This window comes from Poecilia formosa, unplaced genomic scaffold (genome assembly GCF_000485575.1).
Source record: "Poecilia formosa unplaced genomic scaffold, Poecilia_formosa-5.1.2 Scaffold570, whole genome shotgun sequence".
NCBI lineage: Eukaryota > Metazoa > Chordata > Actinopteri > Cyprinodontiformes > Poeciliidae > Poecilia > Poecilia formosa.
In genome coordinates, this window is record NW_006800509.1 from 43,522 (window position 1) to 66,242 (window position 22,721).

The 22,721-nt window shown below is 36.2% G+C and overlaps 2 long non-coding RNA genes across 2 annotated transcripts in view; one reads left to right on the top strand and one right to left on the bottom strand.

The window, feature by feature from the left end:
* LOC107834271 (uncharacterized) overlaps nucleotides 1-9,640 on the top strand; it is a 14,731-nt gene extending 5,091 nt beyond the window's left edge. Inside the window, exons 2-4 of the long non-coding RNA XR_001660062.1 lie at nucleotides 2,310-2,315; nucleotides 8,811-8,882; nucleotides 9,395-9,640. This is a non-coding gene — a long non-coding RNA (uncharacterized LOC107834271). The remainder of the gene's footprint in view (nucleotides 1-2,309; nucleotides 2,316-8,810; nucleotides 8,883-9,394) is intronic.
* Nucleotides 6,579-21,614, bottom strand: LOC107834272 (uncharacterized). Its single transcript, XR_001660063.1, has 3 exons — nucleotides 21,603-21,614; nucleotides 19,495-19,503; nucleotides 6,579-6,716 (listed from the first exon to the last, which is right to left on the bottom strand). It is a non-coding gene; the product is annotated as an uncharacterized LOC107834272 (long non-coding RNA).
* Nucleotides 21,615-22,721: the final 1,107 nt, after the last annotated feature.

Here is a 22,721-nt window from a genome sequence, read left to right on the forward strand (position 1 = left end):
GATTTCAGGTTACGTTTTATATGTCTGGTATTTTGATACTCTGCCCTCCTCATGTTTCTGTTAGCGGGAGCTAATGTTTATGTCAGCTATGCTACTTTAGCTGTTGGGAGCTAAGCATGGATTTTTATTGTCTCATTCTGCACAGTTTGAATCATTAATCCATAAAAAATGATCTCTGTGTGGTTCTTACAGTATCTGTTTTGCCCAAAAGGTTCCAATCACATTTCTAAGTCAAGTTGCTGACTTATATTTATATAGTTTGTGAGATATTCTGATTTGCCTTTTACTTTATTCACTAAGTGAATATAATTAAGTGAAATAAATTGCCTTTTGATTCTAGTTTATTATTGACTTTCTGTGTATAAATAACATTTTATATTTATCTCTACACAGGATGAAACGGCTGACTGATGGATCGGGTCTGGTGTTATTTGACTTTCTGGAGGATCAGGATCTTTCAGATCTCATCTACCTTCTGATCCGATGGAGCTGCTGCAGGAACACACTGATCCTCTAACAGGATCCTCAGATCCAGACATTGATGTCTGGTGTCCTGCAACATTTAGATACGTCCTGGTCCAACACACCTGAATTAAATAGCTGCTTAGGACAGTCAAGTGCTCCAGAGTCATGCTAATGACCTCTGACCTCATGATTTGACTGAGGTGCGTTAAAGAATAGACATCTAAAGATTGGAGGACACCAACCCTTATGAGCTGGAGTTAAAACCCTGCTATACAATTTTCACTTAATCGTAATGACATTTATTTGCGTACAGTGGAAATTTTACCTGTGTTGAGGTAGATGAGTTTACATAGCGTCTTTACTTTAAAACCATTTTGGTTTCCATTTGTTGAAAGTAAATTACAACTTTAACCCATAGTTTGACCACTGCTTTATGACAGAAAAAAAGTTTGATGTCACAAATATATGATTTTAATAGAGGCATCATTCAGTTTGTATTGTAGAAAGAAGATGGCAAGTGTTTCCTGAATTAACTTTAATGTTCATTTCACTGCACACAAAGGACAGATTAAATATTTAAGATTGCAACAAATCTGTTGAATCTTTAACAAAATAGGTTCAGATTAACATGGGTGGATTCACAGCTACCTAAAGTTAACAATGAAATGTCTTCAAACTTACATGCATGTTCAAATATTTACTATAATAAATTAACAAAAGGAAACACCATAAAGCTGTGTATTCAAATACGACCAAGGTAAGTCTGTACAGATTGAGGATATACCATAACATCTACCAACAGAGCAGGTTAACTACTGCAGTTGTTTGAAAAGCAGCTTAGTCCAGTTGACGGCTCAGTTTGAAGCTTCAGGTTTTGGTGTTGAACCTCCTAGAATCTCAGCTGCTGCAGATTGTCTGAAGATGTAGAGATAAATAGACAGTTAGTAAACAGTTATGTTGATTTTCCTGAACAGCTGATGCATTGACAGACCTGTCTGTGAACATTACTGAACCTAAAAATTACTTGAATAATCACAAAGCATGTAGAATTTTTTCTTTTTATGTTGATCAAATGTTTTACATTAAATGTTTTGCTGTGAAGGCTATGTTTGCAGTGGTGCTTTAAATAAATGCATGAAATATTTATTTTCTTAAGTATGTCTTTATTAGCTCTCAGTTGTGTCATAATATCAATCGAGAAAGAAATTTACTGCTTGTGAAAATCTAAACCATCTGAATACATTTTACCATCTACATTAATCAACTTGAAATGAAGATNAAAGAAATATGAAAGCAATAGAAATTATAGAGATTTAGCCCTTTGCACCTGCTTCGACTTCTCTCATGGCACACACTCACACTATCAGTGTGATCATGTTTCTCCCTCTAACCTTTCTGTAAAGTTTGCGACCGGCGGAGACCTTGCAGCATCTCCTAGCTGTTAGGGGAAATGACGGAGAGCTGTGGCACGTCTGCCAGTCTGACTCCGCTGTGTTTACACTGACCTTCCCTTCAATGGGACGTGCTGCTGGAGTGCCTCCGTAGCTATGACAACAGGACATTTTTTAGTGGCCACTCCAGTCCCTCTGTCTGCATATAATTAAGCGTGTTCAGATGTTAAGGCCTTCACATGGCAACAACACTTCAGAGCATAAGCAGGTTTTGACGATTATTTCATTATTTATAGCTGCTGTTATCACTTATGTTGGCTGTTTTGCTTTATACATGTAGAGACATAGTTCTTTACTGTACTAAAAATGCAGCCACAACAGAAATTAGTTGGTATATTTTTTCTTTCTTGTCACGTTTAAATATTTCACAGCATGAAACAATTTTAAATTTAGACAAAGGTGATCTGAGTAAATATAAGACAGTTTCCAAATGATCATTTCATTCATTAACAGAGAAAACCAACGTGGTTGTGCCACTACAAACAACTGTCATCTGGCATTCACCATAAATAGCAGAACAGGATTTTTTGGGATTGCTCTAGAGGAATTTTAGCCCACTCTTCATTGCTGAATTATTTTGATCCAGCAACCCTGGAAGGTTTTCTTTTTTAAAGAGAAAGTTGGGCTAACTGTGAACAAAGACTGACAGTTCCATTCGCAGCAGGTGTCATTTGGTGTTGGAGGGAAAGTTGTAAGTGACAGAAAAGTTGCCTCTTCGTATTGATACGGGGGAGTGAGCTCGATTTTCTGGTCTTTATTTGTGAATTTTCAAAAAAACAAGAACTCTATGGAGCCCGAGTAGTAACAGGGCAGAAAAAAAAAACAAAAAAACTCATGGACATGACTTGTTATAATTGAGACAAAAAAGTATGGAGTGAAAATAGTCTCAAAATATCTGTGCGTGTGTAAAAAGATTTGTGTGTGTGTAAAATGATTTGTGTGTGTATAAAAAGATTTGTGTGTGTAAAATGTTTTGTGTGTGCGTAACAGGATTTGTGCGTGTGTAAAAAGATTTGTGCGTTTGTAAAAATATTTGTGTGTGTGTAAAAATATCTGTGCGTGTGTAATACTGGATTTGTAAACCTTAAAAATAAAAATAAACCTTCTCCTACGCCTATACATGTTGAAAAAGTACACACAAATCACCTGGTACCCACACACAAAACTGCATTTACACACAGATCCGGTTACGAGTGCGCAATTATTTTGGAGACTAATTTCACGCTTCGGGGAAGCTCCCAGATTTGTGTGTAGATGGTGCGTTTACATGCTAGTAAAAGCTGGGACATCTGACTTTTGCTCTGAGTCTAGTGTTTTTATCCTCTGACGTTTCTCACTGTGCTTGTGCCTAAGTGGCAAATACTTTAGTTCGTGGAAAACGGTATATCTCAGCACTTCCTTATAATATCCTAAAATTATTTACAGACATACTGTGCATTTTTGAGCGGTACAGGAGACTAAGTGGTCTGAAGAGTGACCACTGGGTGGCGGAATGGTTCACTGGCCGGAAAAATAGCCAGGCAAACCCAGAAGCAAGACGGAGCGTCCCAGTGGTCTGTCCTCTGAAGTAAGTAGGAGCTAAACCTGCAGGCTTTGCCCTCCGATTATAATGAGACATGGAGTAATTATAAAGGATTTCAGGTTACGTTTTATATGTCTGGTATTTTGATACTCTGCCCTCCTCATGTTTCTGTTAGCGGGAGCTAATGTTTATGTCAGCTATGCTACTTTAGCTGTTGGGAGCTAAGCATGGATTTTTATTGTCTCATTCTGCACAGTTTGAATCATTAATCCATAAAAAATGATCTCTGTGTGGTTCTTACAGTATCTGTTTTGCCCAAAAGGTTCCAATCACATTTCTAAGTCAAGTTGCTGACTTATATTTATATAGTTTGTGAGATATTCTGATTTGCCTTTTACTTTATTCACTAAGTGAATATAATTAAGTGAAATAAATTGCCTTTTGATTCTAGTTTATTATTGACTTTCTGTGTATAAATAACATTTTATATTTATCTCTACACAGGATGAAACGGCTGACTGATGGATCGGGTCTGGTGTTATTTGACTTTCTGGAGGATCAGGATCTTTCAGATCTCATCTACCTTCTGATCCGATGGAGCTGCTGCAGGAACACATCCTCTAACAGGATCCTCAGATCCAGACATTGATGTCTGGTGTCCTGCAACATTTAGATACGTCCTGGTCCAACACACCTGAATTAAATAGCTGCTTAGGACAGTCAAGTGCTCCAGAGTCATGCTAATGACCTCTGACCTCATGATTTGACTGAGGTGCGTTAAAGAATAGACATCTAAAGATTGGAGGACACCAACCCTTATGAGCTGGAGTTAAAACCCTGCTATACAATTTTCACTTAATCGTAATGACATTTATTTGCGTACAGTGGAAATTTTACCTGTGTTGAGGTAGATGAGTTTACATAGCGTCTTTACTTTAAAACCATTTTGGTTTCCATTTGTTGAAAGTAAATTACAACTTTAACCCATAGTTTGACCACTGCTTTATGACAGAAAAAAAGTTTGATGTCACAAATATATGATTTTAATAGAGGCATCATTCAGTTTGTATTGTAGAAAGAAGATGGCAAGTGTTTCCTGAATTAACTTTAATGTTCATTTCACTGCACACAAAGGACAGATTAAATATTTAAGATTGCAACAAATCTGTTGAATCTTTAACAAAATAGGTTCAGATTAACATGGGTGGATTCACAGCTACCTAAAGTTAACAATGAAATGTCTTCAAACTTACATGCATGTTCAAATATTTACTATAATAAATTAACAAAAGGAAACACCATAAAGCTGTGTATTCAAATACGACCAAGGTAAGTCTGTACAGATTGAGGATATACCATAACATCTACCAACAGAGCAGGTTAACTACTGCAGTTGTTTGAAAAGCAGCTTAGTCCAGTTGACGGCTCAGTTTGAAGCTTCAGGTTTTGGTGTTGAACCTCCTAGAATCTCAGCTGCTGCAGATTGTCTGAAGATGTAGAGATAAATAGACAGTTAGTAAACAGTTATGTTGATTTTCCTGAACAGCTGATGCATTGACAGACCTGTCTGTGAACATTACTGAACCTAAAAATTACTTGAATAATCACAAAGCATGTAGAATTTTTTCTTTTTATGTTGATCAAATGTTTTACATTAAATGTTTTGCTGTGAAGGCTATGTTTGCAGTGGTGCTTTAAATAAATGCATGAAATATTTATTTTCTTAAGTATGTCTTTATTAGCTCTCAGTTGTGTCATAATATCAATCGAGAAAGAAATTTACTGCTTGTGAAAATCTAAACCATCTGAATACATTTTACCATCTACATTAATCAACTTGAAATGAAGATGAACAGGAACAGCAGGTTTGTCCTGGTTTGCAGACGAGGTATATATTTGTTTAAGGGCCGATGAAATGGGGTCCAGACACAAACACAGTTTAATCTGAAGATTCTGGAGGATGTGTGAATAGGTCTGTTACCATGAAAAAAAATTACTGTATTATAAGTTGTTCCAAAGTTCTCAACAAACAATAATATAGTTCTTTTGAGACCATTTTTTAAGTTATATAATGGTAATGACAAAATAATAATGCAAGAACACGTCCTCAAAGGTCATTAAACTTTAAATTCTAATGAACATTTAACACTGGAACTGGAAGACATTTTTAGTATCCAGAATAAATAAAACTAATGAATTTTGAAGTCTTTTTAAACAAAATTGCTTTTCAAAATAAGGTCTAATCAAAACCAAAGTACCAAACTAAAGACTTTTATTATCCAGTTTTTGGTATAAATAGAGAAAAAAGAGAAACAATAAATCATGTCAATGGAAATGATTGAGTTTGTTTTAATTTATCATCTGATTAATTGATTTATTGATTATTCTGACAGGCCTAAGTGTGAACATTAGACCAAATCCTTAAGTATGTTGAAAAGTCAACATAAATGAAGTACCTTTCAGTTTGTTATGGTGAATAAAGTCTAGCTGCAGATAATGTTCCTGCAGGTCCAGATCTACCTTCATTACTGCTGAAGCAACAAAATACGGTTTCAGTGATAGTGACCAACATCTATAACTGCCATAATCTCCTGAAGATGCTTGTCGAATTCGGCATCATAAAACTTAATCAACCAGGGTTAAAGTTAAGACTGAAGACAGACTATCAAACTGTGTGACAGTAAAAATCCACGCTTAGCTCCCAACAGGTAAAGTAGCATAGCTGACATAAACTTTAGCTCCCGCTAACAGAAACATGAGGATGGCAGAGTATCAAAATACTCAAAATACTCTCAGACATATAAAACGTAACCTGAAATGGAGACATGGAGTAATTACTCCATGTCTCATTATAATCGGAGGGCAAAGCCTGCAGGTTTAGCTCCTACTTACTTCAGAGGACAGACCACCGGGACGCTCCGTCTCGCTTCTGGGTTTGCCTGGCTATTTTTCCGGCCAGCGAACCATTCCGCCACCCAGTGGTCGCTCTTCAGACCACTTAGTCTCCTGTACCGCTCAAAAATGCACAGTATGTCTGTAAATAATTTTAGGATATTATAAGGAAGTGCTGAGATATACCGTTTTCCACGAACTAAAGTATTTGCCACTTAGGCACAAGCACAGTGAGAAACGTCAGAGGATAAAAACACTAGAGTCAGAGCAAAACTCAGATGTCCCAGCTTTTACTAGCATGTAAACGCACCATCTACACACAAATCTGGGAGCTTCCCCGAAGCGTGAAATTAGTCTCAAAAATAGCTGTGCACTCGTAACCGGATCTGTGTGTAAATGCAGTTTGGTGTGTGAGTACCAGGTGATTTGTGTGTACTTTTTCAACATGTATAGTCGTAGGAGAAGGTTTATTTTATTTTTTAGATTTACAAATCCAGTATTACACACGCACAGATATTTTACACACACACAAATCTTTTTACAAACGCACAAATCTTTTTACACACGCACAGATATTTTGAGACTATTTTCACTCCATAAAAAAGTCATGGTCAAATTTTTTATTTTATTTTTTCTGTAAGAATCAATTTCTCTCCACTTCATAATGTTTCACTTTGAATAGGCCCATCATAAAATAAACTCCATGAAAAACACAGAACTGTGTGGTTTTATCATGAAAGAATTTGAAAAGTTATGGGGCTGTAGATACTTTTCCAAGGTAACGTATGAGCTGTTTTTTGATGATGTTTTTAGCTACAATAGAAAGCAATCAAATGAGCGCTTTGATTGATTCCGTGTGTTTTTTAGCCAAACAAACCACGGCTTTCCAGGGACCAGGTCATGCTCCGTTCCCCTGCCGGTGACAATAGAAACAAGCTGAACCCTGTGAATCAGAGCAGTGGCATTTGGAGCGAGTGCGCCGACGCCCACACTCAGACCCACACTGCTGCTGCTGCATGCAGCCAGAGTCCAGCTTCAACGTACACCAGATACGTTCACTTGTCCGATTGTTCCAGAAAAGATGCTGGCATGGTTCTAAGCACGTGTGTTTCATCGAGTCTTGTTGGAGCTGTAAATGTCTTCTTCCGTTTGAGCTGCTGGCTGACCTTCTGTATTTTTTTTTTTGTAGCCGCTCCATTTATGCTCTGTTTTCTTTCACAAAGAATTCATTTTGTTAAAAAATTAAAAGTGATCACCTTAAATTCCACCTGCACATGAATTCAAAGTCCAGTTGTCACCCCCGCCCTCTCCATCCACTTCCTGTGGCAGCACTGCCAGCTTTGTTTTGGTAAATTGCTGCAGCCATTTGCATACATCTGTTTATAAGTTCACATTGTTTTAATCTGGAAAATATGCTAATGATTTTTGTGAGGTAGGTGTCTTGTATAATGTGTGTGTGTGTTGTAATAATAGCAAAGGGTGAGGGTGACGAAGGTGAGGGAATGTGTCAAATTAGTCCTCGCTGCACCTTTTAGGTCTATTTGCATTCGTTTCCATGCTGCTGCTGCCAGCGCAAGTGTTGCTTCTTGATTAGCGCTAAAATGAAGTTTTGTGGGGAAAGTGTACAGCAAATCTTGACCTGTTGATGTGATTAACTGGGAGTGTTTCGAAATGTTCGTCTTAACTGGAGATTATGATGTATTAATACGGGGAGACGACAGTTTTGACACCAGTTGTTTTGTTTATGCAAAATATACGGAAAAAATCCAATTTTGGTTCTGTTACATGGAGATAAACTGATAGAAATAATGTGACTTGTTTAGATATTCATTTTTTGTGGAACTTTTTCCACATAAAATAACTTTTATTAGGATTTTCAGACTAATATAATGGAACTATGAATATTTTACAGAGGGTTCACTATATGAAAATAAAGAAAATGTCCAAGTTGTTGACAAGCGTACCCCAATAGGTGGCAGTAGTTACAGTTTAAGTAAGACCCTAAAAATGGGCTCAGTCCTTTTAATCACCAACAGGAAATAAAGGAATTTGACTAATCAGAGTATTAAAAATATCCACAATGCATTAGCCATAGATAGTGGCCATTTTAACACATTTAGCTGCTACATTACTGTTTATTATTGTAAATTAAAAAGTGAAAATACAATTTAAAAAGAAAAACAATTCACTTCTCATATAGCCTGAGTTTAACATTTCACTGGGTTAGCATATCTTCATGGGTTTTTCTCTGCAATGTGAAATAGCAGAATCGACTCACACTAAAAGGCATTGTCGCCACCTACTGTTAAGGCATAAAAACGACAGTCTGCTGGATGTGGTTAATGGGGTATGTGCTACGGACTTCCGTTTTAGCACTTCCGCCTTTTTTTGCCACAGAGAATGCTTCCGGTGCACAGGCAACAGTATATTAACAATGGCTCCTTGGTTGCTGTAGGACTATTAACAATGCTTATATTCAGACGTCCTGAAATGCTCCAACAACAACAAAGGATTTAAGCTGGATGTGTCAAAACTTCACAATAACTTCAAAGGTAAATTAATAAATCGTTTGTATTCACCATAATGCCTCATATGTTTGACGTAGCTAACAGGGACAAGCTTACAAAGGTGCTAGTAAACTTTTAAGTGTTTTATCTGTGCAGTCTGCAATCTACATATCTATGATTTATAGAGAGATATAGATATATAAACATATAGATCTATCTATATTGTGCCCAAGCTATCAGTCGAAGCTTAAGTTAGCTTCCGAATGTAGCATCTAATTTGGAAAATAGCTAAAGGGCGATTACACTTAATTTTTCACTATCTTGAGCTTTTTTAATGTTTTGTACTTTAAAAACTACAACACCTAGACATTTCAAACCTGACTGTATTTTTCTGCACTAGCAGCAGAATAAATAAAACATTTGTGAAACCTTCTAATTGATTTGTGAAATTTGTAAAATGTCAATAATAGATTCCAGAACGCATCAGATCTGAATTATTAAATTGGCATTGTTATTTTAACTTTCCGTTTTCTTTCTTTTTTTTATCTTTATTATAGCTGGAGTTGGACAGGAGTTCTGTTTGATGGCTTCCTGGAGGGAGGAATTGGCTGAGCTAATGCTAACAACTTTTCTCTTATTAACATTTTTGCTTTTCTATAGAAAGTATTTCTATCAGTTGCTCTTTTTCCATTTTGCATACAGTATTTGCTCTATTTTTTTATTTTTACCTTAATGCTTACTTGGTCAATCGAGGTGGAAATGTACATCCTCTTGATTACTGACAAATGTCAAAACCACATGGACTGAGCTGGTTTCGTCAGATCAGTCTGAATGTAATTGTAATTTTAAGACAAACTGCATCTTTATTCTGCTGTAATGATGACTGCATTCTTGCAATTAAAAATTCTTGTAGCCTGACCTTAATGCTCCCTTATACAACAGATGATTGAAATAAAGGCACTTTCTGAAAGTATTTTCTGTGATTTTATTATAGAAATTGAGGACGGGAGGAATCAATTAAAATCAAATCTGGTATGAAAAAAATCTTGTAAGTCATATCATCCAGCCTTGTTCAGTATATTAACTACATATTAATATTTGCTTTTCTTTGCTGGTATTACCTAAAAGTGTTGCATTTTAATCTCACTTGAATTCCTGATCTACATGCAAATACTTGATATAACGTAAACACCTAGCAAAGGGGGGAAAAAGGTTTGTGAAATGTCGAGTATTACAAATGAGATTCAATTTTATTGTAGGTACAAACAGGATAGCAAAATGAACAGTGAATATACTTCCTAGCAGTTACTCAGACATCAGACTTGTTTCTCTTTATTGGTGATGAAAACTCGTCACTCTGGAGGAGAGGAAGACTAGCTCAGCCCCGTCCAGGATGACTGCAGGTAGATTTTTGCATATCTGGTCCTAATTTAACCAGGTACTGTAAATAAAAAGTAAGTCCACGTTGTGATGATCCGGCAGACCGGATCATCCATCAGCTGGTAAGCTGATGGATGCCGTCAGCTTCGTCAGCAGGTCCAGGTGCTTGGATCCAATGGAAAGGTAATCGGCACAGCGGCTCAATCATGGCTCAGAAACACATCACGGGGTGTTGCGACGCAAACCTGAAAAATTAAAAACAAACAAAAAAAAAAACTAATAAGCGTCCATATTTAGCTGCACAACGTAATAAAAACTAATAAATTCTCAGCTCTTTTTGAGAGTTTTGCTTGAAAATAAATTGACAATATCTCAGGAAATTAAATGTTTAAGTGAAATAGTTCTGGTATCACAAAGAAACTGCAAAAAATGTTTCAGAGGTGTAACAACACTGAAGTAACTGAGTAAGAGTGAAATGAAATATTTACTACTTAGAAAATGCATGTTAAAATCTGAATACTCTTTTGAAAGTGTGCAGCTGAAATTAATTTAAGCTGCTAGCAGACAAAGCACAGTGTTCGCCTAATGTCTGTACCAACAGTATTACAAAAAAAGAGATGCATATAAGAGTGATTTCATTAGTTTATAAAAGTCGAGGCAAACCTAAATTTACCATTTTAAAGACAAAAAGCAGTGGGAGAATGTAACTTCATAGCATCATTTTCTAAGCAGAATCTCAGAGAGAGAAAAAAAAGAGTAATTACGTTGTGTAACGCAAGAACAGATTATAGCAGCCAAGTGGAAAAATTCACTCTAACGTGGATTATAATTATGAAACAGCAAAGGTAGATGCCATATTTTTGGGATTCGGGAAATACGTGATTTCTACCATCTGTACCACTTGTTCTGTGGATTTTCATGTAGATCGGTGCCACTTAAAATGCTGTAAAGGGAAGGTTTTGGACCTTAATCTGACTGACTACTTGTGTGGTTTGGATGGGACTGAAGCGTTGCTGCTCTCGGCTGTTCTTAAATTACCGTGCTCGGTATCGGAGGGTCGCTCCGACTGCATGTTAAATGTATTTTATATAATTGTCATATAACAAAAACTAAGGAGTTGCCTAAAAATAATTTCATACTCTGTATAACACAAACGCATCAACACACGTTTTGACTTACCTTGTGCCGAATCGCTGCTTCTGTTCTCAGCCTGTTCTTGTAGCAGTGAATTTCCTCCCGCATTATTTTTTCTCCAACAAATTATTCCACTGAACGAAGCGCGTACAGCTTCCTTTTAATCTCCGTCTTCCTATTTCTGACGCTGGATCTTCAGTATCCTCAAGCTTTGAAATAGCAGGCAGCTACAAGCCGTGTGTTAGCTGTAGTGGCTAAGTTTTGGCTACTGTCCGCTGTCGCCTTGATATCAGCAGGAAAATGAAAAAACTAAGCACTTGATGGTACCGGCTAAATTACTGGACACAAACTCAGTTGTTGTACCAGTAGCTCGCAGATATTTTAAGTTTTGTGTCTTTTTCATGGTACAGATCTTCCAGCTTTGGCTAAAAACAATAATAGCAAGCAGGACCCGGAACCAATCTATGTGGCATACATTTAAACAGAAATACGTCACTACCTCTCGTGGCATATACCCCATTGCGTTGAAATTTAAAATACATCAAAATCTACGTAATAAATGAATTAAAATTAGTGCATTAGACGTCCTGTCCCTAATACTTTAATTTTTTAGAAGATTTGTAAACTCCTACCACTTTGTTTCCAGGTGTGTCTCTACAAAGTCTCCATTTCAAGGACTACAAATCATTTCCCTCAGGCCTACCACTTGAGAATGAAGTAAAAGTCAAAGAGTGAGAGACAAGAGGTGAACGGATTCAGCCTTCATTCAGTTGCCGGTTTTCATTTGCTTTTTCTGTTCCACGCTGTAAAGTAACTCCTTTCTCCTGTTCTGCTCCCCTGCCTTCAATTAAATGTGTAGAGGTTTTATCCTATGATTAGTGTCTTGGTTGTTTCAGTGGGTAGGCTCATTATCCATGTGCCCGTTAGTAAAAGCCTTAACGATGCCTAACGAGACGTCTAATCAGACGGATTTTTTAGCCACAAAGGGCTAATTGCAGCTGTTGCTTCTGTCCTCCATGGAGGCTGAAAGAGGCAATGGGAGAACCTGTTTGGATTGTTGGCTAAAGTGCACACACTATAAAAAAAAGGAAAAGGAACATCACAAGCGCACACAGCATTTATTGGCTGTTAAGAGCGATGTTTTTGTTTCACAGAAGGGAGCCTCTCTGCGGCAGTTCGTCATCGAAGAGCTGAAAAGGCCGGATGTGGAATCACAAACACACACAGACACACACCTGACACAAAAATACAGCTAACCAGGCTGTCACACAATGGACCGATGTGGACGTCTGTGTGTGTGTTATAAAGTGGGGCATGTATTCAGATCTCTTTGTTGATGTCCTCTCTGATTTTGTGCCAACATTACATCCATCTGTCTCCATGACACACACAAACACACACACGCATACCAAAAGCTGTTAGTTCTGGAAAAGAGGAATTGCTCATGTTTGTTCTTTGTGTTATTGTTCCACTCTAGAACCAATTTCACCAGAAAAACTAAAATACATATGTAACCGTGGTTTCCTCCTCAGGTGGTTTGAACTGGATATAATTACTACTCTAAATATGTTCAACATTTTTATGACAGACAAACATTTTCTCAGATAGATTACAATGGTTTGTTACAAAGCCTTTAAGTTGCTTCATTCTCACTTTAAATGATAAACCATTACTCGTCTTCCAGTTCATTTTGGTTTCACATTAGCTCTTGCTAACAGTGTTAGCTCCTGCTCATATTATGAACAGTAGATCATGTTAGCTTGTTTCAACAGATATCTCTTGCATTAATGGAATGCATGAAAACTTTGAGGCAGTTTGCCTCAATCCTGACGGACTCTTGGAGTAATTTTAGTAGCCCAATAGGTTTACCAGTGTTCCAGATTGTAAACCATATGTGACTGTTATTGTGATTCACTAAACTCCCAAAGCCTAAAATGTCTTAGTAGCGCCTTTTTAACTGATGTCTATTTCTCCTAACATTCTTTAGATTATGGGATGATCTAAAAGGGTTTTATTAAGATATTTTCAACCTACTTCATGCTGTGAGAGGTTCCTATTTAACTGATCCAACAGGTCAGGCAGTAATCATGGGTATATTTGGTGAAAAATGGTTATCACAGTTAATTTGTGATTTAATAAGGAGAAAAATACATAATTTCTACACAGGACCAGATTACATCTTTCCTTTAATAAATACCAATTTTTTGTTTGTTTTATAACAGATTTTATCCTTATGCGACTTAAAAATATGCTTGATGACCTGAAAGATGCTGAAAAGAAAAAAAGAAAAAAAAAGGTTCTTCACAGCACTGTGTAGATTATGTAGGTACCAGTACTTGAAAGATGTGCTGTTATATTACGTATTGGTAAATAAAAATCATTATTAGGAGACTGTTCAGATATAAATGTATAAAAACCATGGAGAATTTAGAATTCTTACATTTTTTTAAATATTTGTTGGGTTTGCATCTATAATTCTCCTGCTTTAAAAAAATATTAAAATAAATTATAATGTAAAGCCGTTGATGTGAATGTGTGTTTTTTTTCTTTTTGTTTTTTGGTTGTTTTACTAATTAGATAATAATGATCTAATCATGTTTAGCTCTTTTCCTGACGCATTCGGCCCTGTGAGGAACCTCAGCTTGGCTGCAGTTGCTGCGTTTGACCAGTAGGTGGGGACATGTCCGGCCTGTTGTTTCTGGATGCTGTTTAAGGACAGCGTTGCTTTAGAGAAAATTTAATATTTCAATTAGTTAAAATTTGATCAATAAAACAAATGTCTACTTCTTCATTGCAGCCTGAAAATAAGGGTTCAAAATAAATGTAAAAAAATCATTTGTTGACAAAACTCTGTCCACATCCTTGACATTAATGACTTCTCTACATAATAAGTAAAGTGAATCGTCCTCCTAAGGCCTGTTGGGGGTTTTGCTGCCTGACGGCGTTTATCCTATGGCATCTCTTTCTGTATGTGTGAGTGCTCACTGGGTTCCTCTTTTGTTCACTTCAGTAAGTGTGTGTCTGTGTGTGTGAGTGTGTGCTGACCTGATAATCTGTGTGCTTTATGGTGTACTGTTCACACATTGGTCTCCACTCTGATCCAAAACCCAAACACAGCGGCCCTCCTCCCGCCTTTATCAGCCCCCGCACGCTGTCGCGCAGGTGGAATATCCCTCCATCCTGTGATTAATAACTTACACGTTCTTCCTCTACCCTCTTTGCTCTAAACTAAATGTAAAGGGGAAAAAATTTAATCATTTCAAATAAAATTTTGCCCAGCTATTGATTTATTTAAGTGAATTTTGAAATCTCAGCCAAAAAAGTTGGTGCTTCTTTTGTTTGTTTGTTTGTTTGTTTTTAGACGCCGATAAAAGAACTGTTTCTGTATATGCTTCCTTTTCCCAGGGCCAGTCATGCTGATCGCACACCGAATCCCAAACTCAAACACCCATTCTTTATCAGGAAACACACTCCCGCATAATCCCTGCATAACGGCACCTGTCCACATGTTTGTGTGCCCTCTCCTGTGCTAATAAGCGATGTGGAGCAGTGGAGTAGCTGGCTAGCTCTGGATTTAGCAGATGCATATTAGAAATGGAAAAGCAAAATGTAGTTGAGACATGTGAGGAGTGCACAGATAAACATGGTGCGTGCAATCAAAATAGTCTAAGAAAAAGCTCTGTCTTTTTCTTTACAAATGACCATTAATTATTATTTTTTAATTCTTAGTTCTTAGTAAAAGGATTGTAAAATGACTTGAGTGTTTTTAGAAAAACTAAAATCACTTTAAAAAGATTCCTCTGTATTTTTTGGCACCACAGGCACAAGCTTGTTATAAGCAGACACACCATATAGAAAGTTGAACGGTCCATGTATTTTCAGGCAGGTCGTTTATTCATTTGAAATGAAATGAAAAATTTTGTTGGGTATTTTTTGTACAAAATAATAAGCCCACCTTGTTACCTTTGACCTTTTGCCCGTGACACATGACGCAGTTGTCTCTCACGCATTGAGATAAGGCGGCTAACTGGAGCTCAACGTAGCGAACGTTACAGATTACAGATCAGTTTTTAGTGAATTAAAAAGAAAAACGTTTTTGGTGACTAAAGTGGAGTAGACTTGCTACTTATCAGATGACGGAAAACGTTGAAGAATCGTTTCTGCTTCAGCACGGAGTAGCGGTTTAACCAGAGAGGTAATGAAATACAACAGACACTGACAGGCCTCTGCGTCTGGCTTTCTCTGAAGATCTACTGAGCGGGAGGAGACACCCAGGTGAGGAAAAACTGTTCTTATTTATCGATTCAGTATTTTTATCATACAGACATTAGGCTGTTGTTGTTGTGCTATTAGCTAGCTGCTAGCTAACGACTTTGCTAGCAAAGCTAGATAACTGAAAAGCTTCTTCCCTGTATCGTTAATAATAGCAGTCATTCTTCAGTATTGCTTATGCAATAGGGGCACATCGCCCGTCCAAAACCTGTCATCTCCATAATGGATAAATGTCAGATCTTCTAATTTCCTTTGCTGCATAATGTATATTGCATTTATTCTGGCGTTAGGTAAATGTATCTTGAAGGAGAATAGCACTTAAATAAGAATCCAAGAAGGAAATTAAGTTAGAATTAAAAATAACTCATCCTGAATTACCATGATAGATATAATGTGTAATAAAAGTGTGTTATTAATGAAGGGGATAAAACTCAATCCAGACTTTAAGTAAGTTTAGGGTCTGGTTCGCAGAGTATGCAGTTATTTTTTTCCCAAAATTATTCAATGAAAAAAAAGTGACCTCAGTTAAGTTAAATAAAATTGTTAATAAAACTTTTAGAATTGTAATGATTGCTTATTTAAAAACAAAATGTTTTGTTTAAAAAACTTTTTTATTATTATTAAATAACTCATTTTTGTCTTGTGAATTTAAAAAGTTATTTGCCAAACATAAACTTTTATTTGCACACATCAGAAATCTTTTGTTGTGATTTTAGGCCCGGCCCACGACGTCATGTGAGAATCACAAGCAAAACTTTGAGTCACAAACCAAAACTTAGAATAGCAAGAAAAGATTTGTGACATGTGCAAATAAGTTTGTTTTGCAAATAGTTTTTTCACTTCCTGAGACAAAAATGTATGATTTAATAATAAAAAAAATTGTAAGCAAGACTCAGTAGGCTTTTCTCATGGTGACATGGATTAACAATTCAAATTTTGCTCTTTTTTTCTTCCTTCTGCAGTTCCACATTAAAGTTTGATGCAGCTCTGCTTTCCTGAATGGACCATCTTCATCTCCACTGTAGTAGCAAACAGGCAGCTCTTTTTTTTTTATAGATTACAGTCCACTAAAAGGTTGCATTTTGCCCTTGTTTATATTTTTAATAGTGTAATTCTGTAAAGAAAATATGTCTGGTGGTCTAGCTCTGATTTACATATCTTGCTAAATTGCGGGTTTGAATATTGCAATACTTTCCTATAACAAAATAGACCTGCAGAAAGAAATTAATAAAATATCTTGCATATGCATAGTTGCATGTTCTATATAGAGATGTTCCTTAGCTTTGATTGCAAAAATTTTGTATTTTATCATTGTTTTATTAAACTCTGAAAACTGTGTGGCTTTAATATTCTGTCCTAAAATGCGGTTAGATGTGCCTTTTATTTTATTTTATTTTTTTCTTTGAGCACCTGTCCCTTTAGTGGTCTCTGCACGGCCCTGTCGCACACATACATTATACTGGCTGCAGACAGACGATCTAGATCGTTTCACACTATGTGCTGCAATCTGATGATAAGAGAAAATAAGTTTGGTGAGAATATAGTACGTATTGAAAATAAAGTAGTAAAACACCAACTCTGGCTACATACAGGTTGATAAATATGAAATCATTATTTTAACGTTTGTTGCTTATAAATCCAAAGCAAAGGAATAATGGAAAAAATCAACTCAAAAGCTGTTCATTATGTTTAGTCAGTTGAAACCAATAACTTACAAGCAAGCAGTCTCATGAAAGAGGCAAAGGTTTTCATTTCTTATTGGACAGTCATACTTCACTGAAAAAAGTGTGATGATTGCTTTATTCAACAGACTCGTGGTTCACAAAGACATGATACACAACAACACATTTTGTAAGACTTGCATTGGTATGCAAGTCTTACAAAAAACTTGCATACCAATGTTTCCACAGAACCGTCTGGTATTTTGTGAAAAATTATTAGGTGGTAAACCATGGAAGAGGATTAAGGCCCCATAACATCTAGCACCAATGTGCAAGATAAATATTTTACAGTCAAAATTCTGAGAAAAAAGTCAGGATCTGACTTTTTTCCATGGTCCTAATCCTCTTCTGTACACATTTTAGTTAGAATTTCTTTTTGTTATTAGATTTAATAAATCTAATAACATTGGCACATTATTTCAGACATTTCCTACTTAGAAATAGACACATTTTATTGCAGATAATACTTTTCTGCATGCTTGTTCATGACATAACGGATTATAATTGGTATGCAAATGTTATCGATAAAGGAAAAACTTATACAAAAAAAGATAGGGTTTGAATGAATGTTCTAGTTGCGATTTGAGCTTTTTTTTTTTTTAAGCCAGAGCATATTAAAGTCTCAAGGTTGTGAAAAATTGGGTGAACTAGCCCTTTAGCCATTTACTGAATTGGAAGCTGCATTTAGAAGCCATTAGCTTCATATACAAAACAAAGTCAGTGTATAAGGCTTTCTGTGTGAAGGTTTCATGATCAAATTAATTGCATGCCGCTATGGACGAGTTTACAAAAATGGGTCTCTACACAGTGTGCCGGACAGAGAGAACTTCCGGGTCAGACCCCTTGTCAAAAATGAAATCATGAAAATCGAAATTAAGCGCTCGTTATCCGTTTTTTCCCTTTCAATTTTGTGTACAAATTGGGAAATTGGATAACAAGCTCCTATTTCCGGTTTTGGTTTAGTACATGAAAAATGAAAAAACAAACAACAAAAAAAAAAAATATATTTTTGTTTTTTCATTTAAAAAAAAAAATATATTTTTGTTTTTTCATTTTTTTATTTCAAACGAAAAAACAAACTGCATGAAAATACACAGACCTTGAACCCGTATATGGAGTTAGAAATGCAAATCCCTAATTTGATGATGAGTCTTGAAATCAATAGACCCTGCTGCTCCAGGATCCACGTTAAGTTTCAACATGAGATCATAGCCATGTTTCAACTATGATGTATTTTCTCAATACTTTCATTTGCATTGGCTGATGTTTTTTTTTTTCAAATGGTTTAAGTTCTGTTAAAGCTACCAAAAATATGGAATGTAGACCAGCTTAACCTTATGAGTGAGATGAAATACAGAGGAAATAAACTAATTTGAAATTTTTACAAAAAAAAAAAAATCTAGTTAATTAAAAAGTGTTCGCTTCCTACCACAGCTTTATAAAGTTAATTTTCATCCTGTGAAAGCTGCTGTCCACACTAAATACAGTGAAAACTGAGAGTAATAAATGATGTCATGCTTTGTTAGATATCTGAAATGTATCTAAATTAAATTACGTGCTTTACATATTTTTCCACAGAGCATGCAAAAGTAAGCAACAATAATCATTAACAGAGTACATTAATCTTGTGCACTATGCTGTCTGAACTGATGCAAATCTATTCACCTCAGCATGGTGAATGCTTGAAAATGAAATTAAAAGTCCCACCTTTCTAATTTTCATTTTAATTAGCTCTTAATGCTTTTAAACAGCATTAAAGTGTTTTTCTTAGTCAGCCAAAACATAGCAGTGTCTTAATAGCTAAAGTTACCTACCCTCTCCTGACACAACTTAAAAGTGAATTCCACACCCTTGATTTCAATACCTATAAAACAGTCAGCTGTGGACACATTGAACATCATGCATGTACTTCAAAGATCTGACAGAACTTCTTGATCTCGGCAAGTCACCTTGTCGTATTCCGCTGCTTGAACAGATGTTCGTAGCGGCTCAAAGTGTGAGCCGTGCTTTGTCTCCCACGTGTTGTGTTTTCAAGATAGAAAACAGTGTGACAGGAAGTCTGTTGGCTAAGCTCGAGTCAGCCATGCTTTTAATAAGTCCATTAACACAGGTCAACAAACCAATTCAACCAAAAAGACATTGAAAAATACATGAACTTGCTGCTGGACATTACGTTAAATCATGACATCCTGTTTTTACTGAGGGTCTGGTCCCTTATTAATTGGCGGGTGACTCCCCCTTGTGGTCTGGAAGACTTCGATTTTGTGGCACAAGTTTGCAGAATTTTATAGTTGCTGTTGTTGTTGCTATTTGCAATATTTTGTGGTTGCATCATTTTCCTTTAGAATATTTTTTTTTGTTAAGGGTTTTTACTTCCTGCATTTTTCATTTTCAGAGTTTTCTGTTGCATTTGTGCTTTTGTGTTTTGGAGTTTCCATCATTCGTGTGTTCCTGTTTGCTACATCTTTGCACCTGTCCGCCACCGTACATCCGAGCATTGATATAACCTGATGAAACATCACTAACTAAATCTGAGTGGAGAAAGAGAAATGTAGTGTTTTACACTTTTGCAAGTGTACACAAGTGCAAACTCATGCACTTGTGTGCATGAGTTTGTTCATGCACACAAGTATAATTGTCACCACAAGAAGTAAAAGGTATGTTTTTATGTATATTTATGAGTTATTAATTTTCTAACTTTTTAAGGATAATTTTCAGGAGTGTTGAAAACGAATCCTTAATGATTAAATGGGTCGCACCCAGGTTTCTGTGTTGATGTCAATTACGTCTTTAATTAGTGCATGTGTAATGTAAATTCAATCTGTGTTGATTGCTGCTCCGCCTCCTGTCCCAAAGTAAAACAGATTTTCTCCCTCATTAGTCAGTCACTCCTTCAAGTACCTCCATCCCTGAGGACCTGCCCCAGACAAGCCTAACTGTGTGTGCGCTTTGGAAAAAAAACAACAAAAAAAAACTGAAGCATATGTATCCATGTGTTAAGAAATGTCCAACCCCTTCCAAAAGAAATGTGGCAAGAAATATATTTTTAAACATTTTAGACCTTTTTCTTCAATCTGCCTCAGAACACAAAGCTTCTTTTCTGTGTCCCAGTCTGCTGACCTTCTCTCCTCAATCACATTGCTCTTTAGCTGCCCCTATTGTGAAAGATGTCATTATTTGTGTGTTTGTTGTTATTCCCAGGGCTGTGCATGAATGTCGAGGCACGTGAAAGGAGGAGCACTGCTGAATAACTGTATTTGGTTTTCTGAAAACTGCCCTCATGCGAGCACGAGCTGACAGTGTGCCCAGTGGCACCATCTTCACAGGAAGCATGGGTCCAGGTGAGTGTCCACGTTGTCACGAAGGCATGCTCAACATAACACGAGCTAATAATAGCGTGCAAATACAGCAAATTGAGGTGAAGTTTTTTGAGGGAAATGGCAGCAGATGCAAAAAAAAAGTGAGGAGGAAAAAAAAAAGAGTCAGAGGAATTGGGAGTGATGCCATGTGCTGCACACCTGAGCCCTGAGTAAAGGAGGGAGAGTGGAGGGCTACTGGGTGGGTGGAAGGAGGAGGAATCAGTTCCACTACACGCTCATTACCACCAATTCATCTGGAAGACATCTCTGCACAGACCCACTCCTGGCTAACTGAAGCAGACTGGCCTTCAGTGCTCCTGTGTGAGTGAGATGATCATTTGTTTGTGCGTACACACCAATGAAAGCAACAAACGTTCTCATGCCTTTGATTTCTTTTACTACCAAAAATAATCCAACCATGACCAATACTTATATTATTATTTAATTTTCTTATCTAATTTTCTTGTTTGTTGTCTTTTAAACAACAAAAAGTTCTTGGCAAGATAATGTTTATTTTTTTAATGTGTAGTTGTTAATTTATCATAATGCCTTTAACACTGAATGCAGTAAAATGATACTATGTATCAAGAAATGTTTAGTAGAGCTAGGAAAAATATTTCTACTTCGTAGAGATTTCTTTTCATGAAAAATATTTTACACTTGTAGTTAAACTGGTAACTAGTTAAGATATTTAAAACTCTAAAAAGCCAGCTGTTCAAACCGTTAGCATTTTGGGAAACTGATTAGTTGGGCTAGCTTTTATGAACATCTTTATTTGGATGCCTTCTTTTGTTTGCAAAAATGATTTAATCCTAAAAATAAGCAGATTAGCTTGTTGAACTTCTTTTTATTGCCAAAGACAAACAATAGTCAGTTGTTTAACTGTTAACTAACGAAACTAGCAACGCAAGCTATAGCAAGTAAACATCTCCAGTTTTAGCAAGCTATTTTTTACATAAAGAAATCTATCTTTGAGAATGAACATAGTAAAGAATAGCAGCTTTCATGTAGCACTAATTTCCATTTCTACGGCAAAGACCCTGTGATGTATTCCATTGGATCCACACCTCAGGATTTTATCAGTACCTATAATCCATTAATATAGTTTCAAATTGCAAACTTTATGCAGTTAAAGGATTTTAAGGATTTTAGTCCTTAAAATCAAAATGATGTTTTCTAACTCTAAATAAAATTCTTTGAATTTTTCATCTATCACCTCTCTTCATGCTTTGAAGGTTGATCTAGTGTCTGAGTACAAGTACCACAGGATTTAGATTTTTGTTTTTCTCCCATTGAACTTCTCATATAAAACTGTTGGTAAAAGAAACTGAAGATTAAACTTAGATATTTATTTTGAAATAATCTTTGTCTTTATTTTGAATTTAAGAACAGACTTGTGTTTTTGCTTGACTGGAGATGTAATTTATATGGTTTCATCAAAGTGCTTAGTTATCTTGGCAGTTTACTATGAAGCCTTGAGATTCATCACAAACCTCAATAGTTTGAATTGTTACATTGTACTCTGTTGTGCATTGTTGGTGAGTAAATATTGGCATATTCTCTTTTGAAGAGCCTCAATCCTTGGCCTTCAGCTCGTGACTCCTTACATTGTCACAAAATCTGTTACTATTTATGATGGCCAGGGCTGATGCTGAGTTAAGGAAGAAGCCTTCAAGTACTTCACCCGTTATGCAATAATTAATTCAGCTTTTGAATTAGCTGCACTTGATGGAATTTGTTTAAACAAATTCTTAACATTTTAAATACAAAATGTTTTGATTGCTGTATTATGTGACTACACAGTTGATAATGTTCTTGAACCTTTTTCTTTTTATTCATATAGTTGATCCAACATAGTCACCGTGATTCAGGACTACAGCCACCAGCAAACAGCTAAATTCTCCAGTACTTGAGACTCCCTCTGAATATGCTTCTAACTACTTATTTAAATGTTCAAACACCAAATATACATGAATAGGCATTATTATGCACAGTAGAAGATGGTGTTTACAGTCCTA